Genomic DNA, 11,131 nt, shown 5'->3' on the forward strand with positions numbered 1-11,131 from the left:
ACAAACGTAGTGATCCAAAGGGGCACGTGCACCCAAATGTTTATAGCAGCAATGTCCACCATAGCCAAACTATGGAAAGAACCTAGATGTCCATCCACAGATGAATGGATCAAGAAGATGTGGTATATATACACAATGGAATACTATGCAGCCATCAAAAGAAATGAAATCTTGCCATTTGCAACAACATGGATGGAACTAGCGCGTATCATGCTTAGCGAAGTAAGTCAATCAGAGAAAGACAACTATCATATGATCTCCCTGATATGAGGAAGTGGTGATGCAACATGGGGGCTTAAGTGGGTAGGAGAAGAATCAATGAAACAAGATGGGATTGGGAGGGAGACATACCATAAGTGACTCTTAATCTCACAAAACAAACTGAGGGTTTCTGGGGGGAGGGGGTTTGGGAGAAGGGGGTGGGATTATGGACATTGGGGAGGGTATGTGCTTTGGTGAGTGCTGTGAAGTGTGTAAACCTGGTGATTCACAGACCTGTACCTCTGGGGATAAAAATATATGTTTATAAAAAATAAAAAATTATTAAAAAAAAAAAGAAAATTTTATTGGTCCTTAATCTTTTCTTGACACCAATAACTGTAAAAACAAATAGTTAACAAACAGCATAACATTGCAATCATGGCTAAATTGACCAAGATCAAAACAACACAAGTCAAAACCAAAACTAAACACTGAATCAAACACAAGCAACTGGCAGGATTCCCAGAAGGTCACTAAACTTGGACTTGAGAAAACTATCAACGTTTCCTGAAATTTTCAAAGATATCTCTAAGTTTTTTCATTAGTAAAAACCAAAATGCCAGAGAAACAACAAAGAGAAAAAACTAAACTGAATCCTTAGAAAAGACAAACCTAGTAGGAAAAAATATCCCTTTCAAAACTGACAGCTATAAATTTATTTTCTTGGCATTGTGGACATATTGTTTGCAAAGGAAATCTTTTGAATAGATAACTCTGAAAGCAAACTGGGTTAAGCAGGACAGGTAGATCTAGAGCATTCCAATAGCACTGTCTTTGATTATGTGCCTCCCTCATATTATCTGATTTTCCAGAAGGCAAGGTAGTTGAATGAAAAATATTGAGTTGAACACAGGAACCCTGATTTGTCATCCAGTCCTACAACTAACTCTGCATAAGCCTTTAGCCTAGAATGATACCTCTAAGCCTCTGTCTCCTTATTTATATTAGATCAATTATAATATCCATTAGCACTCTAAAAATTCTAGGAGTACATGGGAATCCCACAGATAATAATGTATAGTGTTACAGGGCCTCTCTTTATAAAGGACATGATTACTCCTTTTCACAATAAATTAACCAAATTAACTCTTTTAATCAGCTTGGGTATCAGCATTCTAAAGAACTGTGCTGGGTGCTTGGGTGGCTCAGTCGTTAAGCACCTACCTTTGGCTCAGATCATGATCCCAGGGTCCTGGAATCAAGCCCCACACTGGGCTCCCTGCTCAGCAGGGAGTCTGCTTCTCCTGCTACCACCCCCCAACCCCTGTCTCCCATTTGCTGTGACCCCCTGCACCCCCTTCCACTCTGTCTGTCTCTCTCTCAGATAAACAAATAAAATCTTTAAAAATAATAATAATAAAGATAATAAAGAAAGAAAGAACTGTGCTTGGTGATACTGATGTTCAGTCAAGTTTGAGAACCAGTAGGTCAAAGCAGTGATTCTCCGTGTGGTCTCTGGCCAGCAGCAGCAGCAGCATCTGGGAACTTTTATAAATGGTATTCAAAAGGTTGTACTATTTTCTGAGAAACTTGAAATACTTCACTTATCCTGAAACAAATTCTCCCACTATCTAAAACAGAAAAACCATCAAATGAACATAGCCTAAGCTACATTTTTTAGGATTCCATTTTTAAGAGGTGAAAACAGAAAAGAGAGCCTCAGCTTAAACCATTCATTAAGTCCAAAGTAAAATAACAGCAAATTCTTATTAAGCATTTACTATGAGTCAGGCAGTGTTAAAAGAACTTTATGTACATTAACACATTTACTCCATATAACAACCCTGCTGAGATAGGTACTGTTTTCCCAATTTTCTAATGAGGAAACAGAAGTAAAAAGATATATGCAACTTGTCCAACTTCAAACAATTCATAAGTGACAGAGTCAGATACAAGACAAGACTAGATAGTCTGGGGGCGTCTGGGTGGCTCAGTGGGTTAAAGCCTCTGTCTTCGGCTTAGGTCATGATTCTAGGGTCCTGGAATCGAGTCCTGGGATCGAGCCCCCGCGTCGGGCTCTCTGCTCAGCAGGGAGCCTGCTTCCCTTCCTCTCTCTGCCTGCCTCTCTGCCTACTTGCAGAGTAGTCAAATAAATACAATCTTTAAAAAGATTGTATCTGTCAAATAAATACAATCTTTAAAAAAAAAAAAAAAAAAAAAAAAAAGACTAGGCAGTCTGACTGTAGAGTGTCCCCAACCATAATATGGAAAAGAAAGTTAGGAAATTTGGCCTCCATGGCTGATCTTGTTTGCATGAGACTAGACCACATGCCAAAAATAAACATTTCTACTTTGTTTCTCTCAAGAATGATAATGACTCTAGCTAAGGAATTACTATTGCATGCTAAGAAATATAATCCAAAGACAATAAATACAAAATAAAAACATGTATCCATTTCCACTGATGTGTTTTACTCACAAGACTTCCAAGATTGGCCTTAATAGTAAAACCATCCACTTTGGAACAAACTAGGGCCCTCAAAATGAACTAAATGAATGCCAGGTAATGCTCATCAAAACCTTTTTAAGTGAGCCAGGTTATGTAAATCAAGTGCAATTAGGCTAGCTCATCTAACACTATCTGTGCTCCAATCCTTATGCATGTAAGTGGAGAATTATAAAATCATTTTTTATTTTATGCATTGCAGTACTGATCATTCCTAATTGGCCACTCACTGCAACAGAGCTGCCACATCCTGTCACTGACAATTGCAACATCGCGGACTCTCTTAGCTCTCCAGATAAATTATCCAAAACACGTGATTTGATTCCTGAGAGTTCGAATTTGCTTCCACATGCCTTCATTTTTCCCATCAAGAGATGTACCTCTGATCTTTCCTTTTCATCGCCAAAGCTACTCTTCATTTCATACATAGTGAGTTAAACAGAAAACCCTACTCAAATTAAATTGTAATGGCATTTAGTAACATTAAATTCTAATCATATTCATTTTAATAACATTCACTTGTAAGGTCAAAAGTATCCTAATAGAGACTGATTGCCCGAATAAAGGAGTTTACATGCTCGAGAATGCTCATATGCTGGAAGCTGCATTACGTTTAGTCTCCAGGAAGTAACAGAAGATTAGTAATAGGCAGGTGTAACATTGAATTCCAAGAGTCAAGATGAGTTATAAAAAGGTGCTCTAAGTTAGAAATCTAATATTCAACTTATCATTGAAATCAAAGGATAATCAAGACTACATTCAAAATTACAGAATAATTTGGCATCCTTTTTGAAATTGATACCATGTTTTTTCACCAGAACTATTTGGTCCTAAGATGATCATTCAGATAAGTTCCAATCAAACGATATGCACAGAATTGCTTTTTGGGTATGTGGTTTGAAGCATTTTGAAATTATCACAGTTAAGCAGAAAAAGAACTCTTAAATTACGTCACCTAACCCTTTTTGCCAGTTTAGGCCTACCCTTGCTCTGTATCCTCATTTTCCCTTCTCTTATATCCTCTTCAACAAACCTTCACATAGCTGGATAAGGTTTCATTCTGTGCTCACTCTCAAGAACCTAAGAAATACCAGATCGTATTTCCCAAGTGCCTCTCTTGGATACCACAGCATGCCACCTTTAGATGCTCTCTTCCCATCTGAATTGTCTAAGGACTGATATTAAGGAGAACCAGACTTTAAGACTATTTAAATGTGAATGTTAATGGATTATAAAATCCACCAGATAGGGAATGAAATACTTTACCACAGAGTAAATAAAAATCAAATGATTTGAAGCTAATCAAGTAAAAAAAAAAAATTCTAGAAAGTTCCATATAAAACATGCAATAAAATTATGAAGAGAATTTGAAAATATTCTTGTGTGCACATTCTGGTTAAGAAGCAAAAGCTATAAATTCTAAGGGTTAGATTTAATACAAAATCTGACCCTTATATCAACATACTTTTCATTTCAAGGCATTTGGGGATTCGAGTTTTTTGTTCTTAGTGTGAGTGTGGTGTGTGTATATTTATTTTACTATTTTAAACACTTTAGAAGCAGTATTTCACTTTAACAACAATGTGAGAACTATGAAGGATGCATTGTATTACTACAGTCCTCCTTTACAGATGGGGAAACTGAGGCTCAGAGAAGTTATGCAACTCTCCCAGAGCAAATTTTGAATATGTTCCCATAGCATATTTTGAACCTGAGTCTTGAGCCCCAACAAAGGCTCCTGTTCCTTAACACTACCTGTATTTTCCCCAGTTCTCTAAACACAAGCTTAGTACCTGCCCCTCAAGAAGTCTATATATTGCAATCACAAACTGGCACAGAAAATGCCAGTTTGGGAAATGAACATTTCCTGTACAGAAAGTCTTGCTAGGGGTAGCACTGTGTTCACCAGGCACACATGTGGTGGGACTGGAGTCATGCCTATTCTAGCTTTTTATCCAGCATCAGATTTTCTAATCCATTTAAGCCTATTTGCAAAGTCATTCTATTTCTGTACTAATGACTTAGAAACAGCTGGAATTTTTTTTAGCCAAAATTTTGAAATCTCAGATCTCTATTAAAAGAAGGGGGGGGAGGAGTCACTTCAGATAATCCAGAGACCTGCAATGCTGAACTTCCCTTTTTCACTCTGGAGAACTGGCATGAATCCCTTAAACCTCTGCTTTAAAAAAAAAAAAAAAAAAAAAAGTCCTGTAATGTACACTGATGACAGAGATGATCTGGTATCATCTCATTGGGAGCCAAAGACTCATGTTATTACAACTAGAAGACTTATGTATATTTCTTCTTCGGCTTCATTTCGACTCAAAAAAAAAACCAAACAAAAACAAAAACAAAAACACCTAAACCTATTCTCTCCTAAAGTACACAGATTCTACCATGTAAAAATCACTCAAGATGATAGCTAATTCTCTACCCTTTGCAGGATCCTCCAATGTTCCCAGTGTGTTTTTTGGGGGAGAGGGTTTGTTTTGGATAGGGTAAAACCCTACTGATGCACACCTAGGATTTTCTGAAAAGTGTTCCCTTTACTCCTGCCCCTGTGGAGGGGAATTTGCAGGTGTTTGCCCTTACCTTAACTGAGATCTAACCCAGTAGTTCTCAAAAGTAGGTAAATGCAACCATCACCTGGAGGGCTCATGGAAACAGCTAAACCTTACTCCCAGAGTTTCGGCCTGGGCTCTAGATCGTCCCTTAAAGTTCCCAGGTGATGCTCATACCGCTGGCCAGAGATGACATTCTGAGAACCACTCCTTCTGCATGGAAATCACCCTGGAGGAGCTGTTTTTAAACGTGGATGCCCCCAAATCCCATTCCTACAGATTCTCATTTAATTCGTTTAGGGTGCTGCTCAACTACCGAGTTTTTTAAAGTTCCCCCAAGCTCCTGTCCTGTGCAGCACCATTAAAGAACCTTCTGGGCCAAATACACCGCCCACCGCCCTGTGCGCTCGCCCACGCTCCCGGCGCGCCACGTGTGGACGCCACTGCCCCTTCCAAGGGGACGATGGGTTCAGGGGCATACATTGCCACACAATAAGAATTCCCGGGGCCAAAGACCCCGCGGCACAAACCAGCTCCCAACGAACCTCCTGTGATTCAGGAACACCCAGTAACTTTGTAGGACAAATCCTGTCATCCCAGCCTCCAGCCTGGGTGCAGGGTTGATCTCTGGATTCACCAAGCGCTTCAGCGCGGGGAGAAAATGTCAAACTGCAGCCCCGGGACAGCTAGCCTTGAACCTCCTATTTGTTACTCTAGCAGAGAGAGGGGAGAAGGCGTTGTCACCTTACCTGACGCGGCGTCCAGGGTCAGGGTGGCGGTCGCAGCCAGCAGCGTCTTGTACCAGGGCTTCGGGGGGCGTCCCAGGCAGCGACCAGCCCCAACCCGGGCAGAATCTGGGCTGAAGAGGGTTGGCTCCCCTCCGTCCCGAGCCCGGTCGCCCCGTCGCGCCGTCCGCCGGCAGTGGCCAGTGCAGAGCGCCTCGGCTCCGAAGCTCGCTCTCGGCCCCCTGGAGGCGGAGCCCCGGAGATAAGGTTAGCACTCCCGCCCCCTTTCCGGTGGGCCAGGCCAGAGGGTGGGTTTTGGATCGCGATCTGCAAGTGCGAACTGCTAATTAACCCTGGTGGAAACACGCTCCGCTCGAATCCTGCCAGGACCAGAGGCTGCGCGACGGGAGAGGCGGCAGAGGAGCTACCCCGGAAGCGGGAGAGATGAAGGAGCGCCGAGGGCGAAAGGGAGAGACCGGGGAGGCGAGCACCTGGGGCGCGTGGCAGCACGGAGGAGAGGGGCTACCTTCCGTAGCCCGTGAGAACGGCCCCCAGGGGGTGCCAGGGTCTGTCACCCTGGTCCGCCCCGCCGCTGGCTGTTGTACCTGCCCTTAACCTAAGGGAATAGCTGCCCAAAAACTTGAGAGGAGTTTACTTCCAAATAGGTAGGCAGTTACCTGTGAGGACCTGGAAGTTACAGAAGTTCTGGAATAAGGCGACGGCCTCTGAAATAAAGGAGTACTCTGTTGCTCGGCCCTTAACTCACAGAGCACCAGAAAGTTCCTTAACCTTCACGTGCTTAGACCTCCCATGTGCCCTGGACCCCCCTTACCCCCCCTCACCTGTCACTTTCTCCACGTCTCACTCTGCTTTACCCCCTCACCCCCTCCCCCGTATGGCCTGCTTGCCCTTCCTTATACACCCCAGTGTGGTGTTCTCTCCCTACTTCATCTACCTCCAAAGCTCTGTCTCCCACCTTATCACAGTTGCCTGCTTCCCTTTATTCAGGTCTCAAATGCCCCTTCCAGAGCGTCCTTCCTGCATACTCCATCCAAATGGAACTCCCACAACCATTCACATCCCCTAACCCCACTTCATTTTCAACACATTACTTATCATTCCTTGAAAGTGTATTATTTGTTCTGTTGCTTTGCATCCATCTCAAGATAAGCGTCCTGAGGAAAAAGAATTGGTCTTATGCCTAGCTTTCTTTACTTTCTACATCTAGAACAATACCTGGAATATAGTAGGTGCTCAATAAATATGAGCTGAGTGAATGTGTGACTCAGTTTCTCCCCAGGAGAGAGCCTTCACAAAGAAATATCTGCCTGCCTTCAACAACTAAATCCTACTAAGTTCAGGTCAAATACATTCATCTTGGGATGATTATCATTTTCTGCGTTTCCTCATTCATTCATTCATTTCTGCATTTCCGTATTCATTCATGTTATAGTCCATTAGTATTCAGAAATGTTTCTTCCTGATCAGATCAATGAAAATATGACCACAACTTCCCAATATGGAGATATAGATAGCAGCCATATATATATAATACTTTTCTGGGGAGAGAGGTACCATGACTTTTTAGATTCTCAGACATGACCCTCTTCTTTTCATGTACTAAGAGGTTAAAAGCCACTCATGTATTCCCATGTCTACCTCTCCAACCCAGGTCTCTTTCTCTTACTTTTAGCCAGTATCTAAAGTGTCTGCTGAACATCTTCATTTGTATGAATGGCAAGCACTTCAAATATAATGTGGTCAAGCCTGAGTTGTTTATTATTTATTTATATTTTTCTTTATATTTAATTATTATTTACTTATTTTTATTATTTTTCTGTTCCCCCCTTAAAACCCTGCTCCTCCTCTCTGAATTCCCTGCTTTTCTCAAATTCGCTACCATTCAACCAATTGCTTAAGATGGGACTTTGCCTCATTCTTCACTCTAAAGTAAATATGACCCTCCTAATTAAAATGCTAACATGGTTTTCCACTGCTCTTAAAATAAGCTCCGAACTCCTTAAAACGTCTCCAAGACTCTTTCTTCTCCACACTCAGGATTTGCCACTTCCTCCCCACCTCGTCCCCCTCTTATCCTCTAAACCCTAGCCATACCTCAGCTTCTGCTGCCTCAGACCCTCCATGCTCAGACTTCTGACCTACAGAAACTCAGACATAATTCATTTATGTCATTTTAAGCTGTGTCATATCTGTGTCGTGTGTCATAAGTGTCATATCTATTGCTCACTATTATATTCCCATGTGAACAATAAACAAATATTTATTGAATGAACAAATTTGCTAATGTGACAAGACCAAGGGAGAACCACCTTAGTGTGTATATATATACTGAATGCACTGATGCTGTTCCAGGCAGCAGGCTAGACTTTGGGGACAGAGCTGTGAACAAAACAAGCCCCTGTCCTCCCTCTCAAGTAGCTAAAATCATCCTCAAATAATACACTATTCACAAAGGCAGGCAGTTCTCAAATGCTCTCTCTAGGATAGGATTGTGGGTAGAATCATCCCAAGCCTATCTTATTGTATCCTTCCTCACCCTTTAAATCAAGGGTATGTGTGAAGGGAATGAGAAGTTTCAAAAGTACAATAGGAGGCCTGGGAAAGAAAAGGGTGCATTACCTGATGGTGTTGGGGCTCCAAGTCACAGAAACCAACTCTGGTTGAGTTCAACAGCAAAAGGAATTTAGGCCATAGAAATGATAGGAAGGCTGGAAAACCAGGCTTAGAGAAAGATAGTCTGTGAAGGACCAGATTCTGTGTAGCAATTACTGCCCAACAGTCTTGTAAAGGCAACACAGCTTGAGAAAATAGACTGCATCTGTTTTTCCTGCCCTTGCTGTACTCTGTCCAAGACCCAAAGTCCAGAGAGAGAGTCCATTTAGCTTGGCTTGGTTTACATGCACACTCCCTTAGCTAGAGGACTGACAGACCAAAGACCACTAGTGGGGAAATGTCTAAACCTTGTATACCAGCTGACAATCAGGAATTAGGTATTATCTGATCGATCTGACCATAAATTCAGCTCTGTGCCAGTGGCACTCTTTAAAATAAGGAGTGGACTTATGTAGTTCCCAAAGTCATGAGGACATTGCTTTACAAGGTGGCCAACTTTGAAGCAGTCAGCACCCTGGATATTCCTCACATGGGAACTGTTGACCAGGACACTCACTTCTCTTCCATGGAACAGTCTTGGCTATTTCTGTTTTGCAGGATATAGTGACAATCATGGTGGGATGCATGGAATGATCGTCAGCCCACTGGTAGCCCCTAAATCTGCCCTCTAGGAGGATCTCCTTTGACCACTGAGCATAGGACATTGTTGTCAAGGTTGAGGTCTACCTGGGAAGACAAGTCCTTTTAAGCTCTAAGAGGCTCCTGGTCAATTTCAGAGACTAGAAACTAAAGGTCAGTAATGTGACTAGTCATTTCCTTCAATCTAAACAGCTACTGAGGATTCTGGTTTCCAGGCAGTAACTTCAGTGTTCTAACCATCTCCCTAGCCTCTACCTAAAGCATTTATAAACAGGGATGTGGGATGGAGAGACTTGCCCATTCTGACCTTGGACCCCAAACTATAGCCCAAATGCATTTTTGCAGTAAATGTCATTATCTCCTCTGACAATGAGGCACTTCATAACAAGAGGTATATGCAAGGGTCCCAGAGAGCCAGCTTCTTATTTCCTTCTGTGGTTCTTACCTTCCTCCTAGTATTGATCATACTAGCTTTATTACTAGGCAGAGAACTTGGCTTTTCCAACTATCCAAGGCTCTAGAACACCAGAGCACCAGAGTACCAGGCTTTCTACCATTTCATTTTGCAGACTGCAACCAGTCTGGAAACAGGCACTGTTTCCAATCTACATGGAAAACGAATCCTTTGGAAATATATGAGTAGCTCACAGAAGGGCTGTAAAACTACTTTTGGGAAAAGAAGAACCAGATAAAGTTGCAGAGATAACAGGAACTCTTCAGCATTTTTAGAAGGATATCACCAGTGGTAGAAGTGAACAACATTTTTTTCACATTCATATATTAATCTACTCAGTGTATAAGGATAGTGAGTTTCACTGGCCTAGCTAGCATGGGTCACCAGCCAATACCTTACATTAGGAGAGAACAAGGCATCTAATTGTACTGGCCTACTGAAACACATTTGACAAAGCCTTTAAGTCTGAATTCAAAAAGCCTGAAGAAGAAGAAACACTCAAATGAAATCAGGATGCTGGTACCATAAAAAATAGGAATGAGTGCTAGGTGGAACAAAATAAAACATCTACTACAGAGAAAGGAAAGTGATGCCATTTCCTTAGGACTTCTTCAGAACCAACTATGGAGGCCACTTCCTGTTCTTTTCAACACCTACATTCTTGGATTGTAGACACATTTCCAGTTTGATGGTTAAATCCAAGGGGCTAATATATACTAGTTGTATTCTATCTAAAAAGATATGGCTTATGATAGCCCTACTGTGGAAATAATTGGAAAATACTTCACAGGCCTGAGGTCCATGATTTTTCAGTAATGATTCTAATAGTCCCTGGTGATGCCCCATGATAACATCCCTGGATCAAAGAATCCACAGAAGGAATCGTTCACACGGATTGCTTTAGGATGGGCAAATGACCCAAATTAGGCCAGTCAGACCTCTTTCTGGAACTTTGGAAGGGTGGGAAAGAGGAGTTTTTGTTGTTGTTTTTTTCTTGGATTTTGAACCCGAAAGACCATGTAAGCCTAAATCCACCTAGAAGAAGCTGACTGAAAATTAAGCCAACACAGAGAATGGCAGAACTATAGGAAAACGAGAACAAGCAACAGACACCAGCAACAGACAACAGACACCAGAATATCTACATCCAGCCACTACTGAAACAAGGCCTCCTTCTAGATGTTTTTCCCTTGAGTCAATAAATCCCTTTTTTGTCTAAGCTAATTTGAATCAGGTTTCTCTTCCTTTCTATGAGAAGGGCCCTAAATTGAACACCCAAAAGCAATTTCAAAGCTGAAAGAAACTTAAGAAAACAGAATGTCAGTATAAAATCATTTTGTGTCTTAAATCCTTCTTAAATTCATAGCTTGAAATGCTAAACAGCAAATCATTTCTTAATATCAGAGTTTGA

General features: G+C 41.7%; 1 protein-coding gene across 3 annotated transcripts in view; it reads right to left on the bottom strand.

Moving 5' to 3' along the window:
* COL21A1 (collagen type XXI alpha 1 chain) overlaps positions 1-6,521 on the bottom strand; it is a 176,888-nt gene extending 170,367 nt beyond the window's left edge. For 2 of the 3 annotated variants that reach the window (XM_082731232.1, XM_082731230.1), the window contains exon 1: positions 6,018-6,521. The gene's annotated coding sequence lies outside the window, so the exon portion shown is untranslated. The remainder of the gene's footprint in view (positions 1-6,017) is intronic. The other variant, XM_082731233.1, reaches the window with a different exon arrangement.
* Between the last annotated feature and the right edge of the window lie 4,610 nt (positions 6,522-11,131).

The sequence above is a fragment of the Mustela nivalis genome (assembly GCF_964662115.1).
Source record: "Mustela nivalis genome assembly, chromosome: 5".
Taxonomy (NCBI): domain Eukaryota; kingdom Metazoa; phylum Chordata; class Mammalia; order Carnivora; family Mustelidae; genus Mustela; species Mustela nivalis.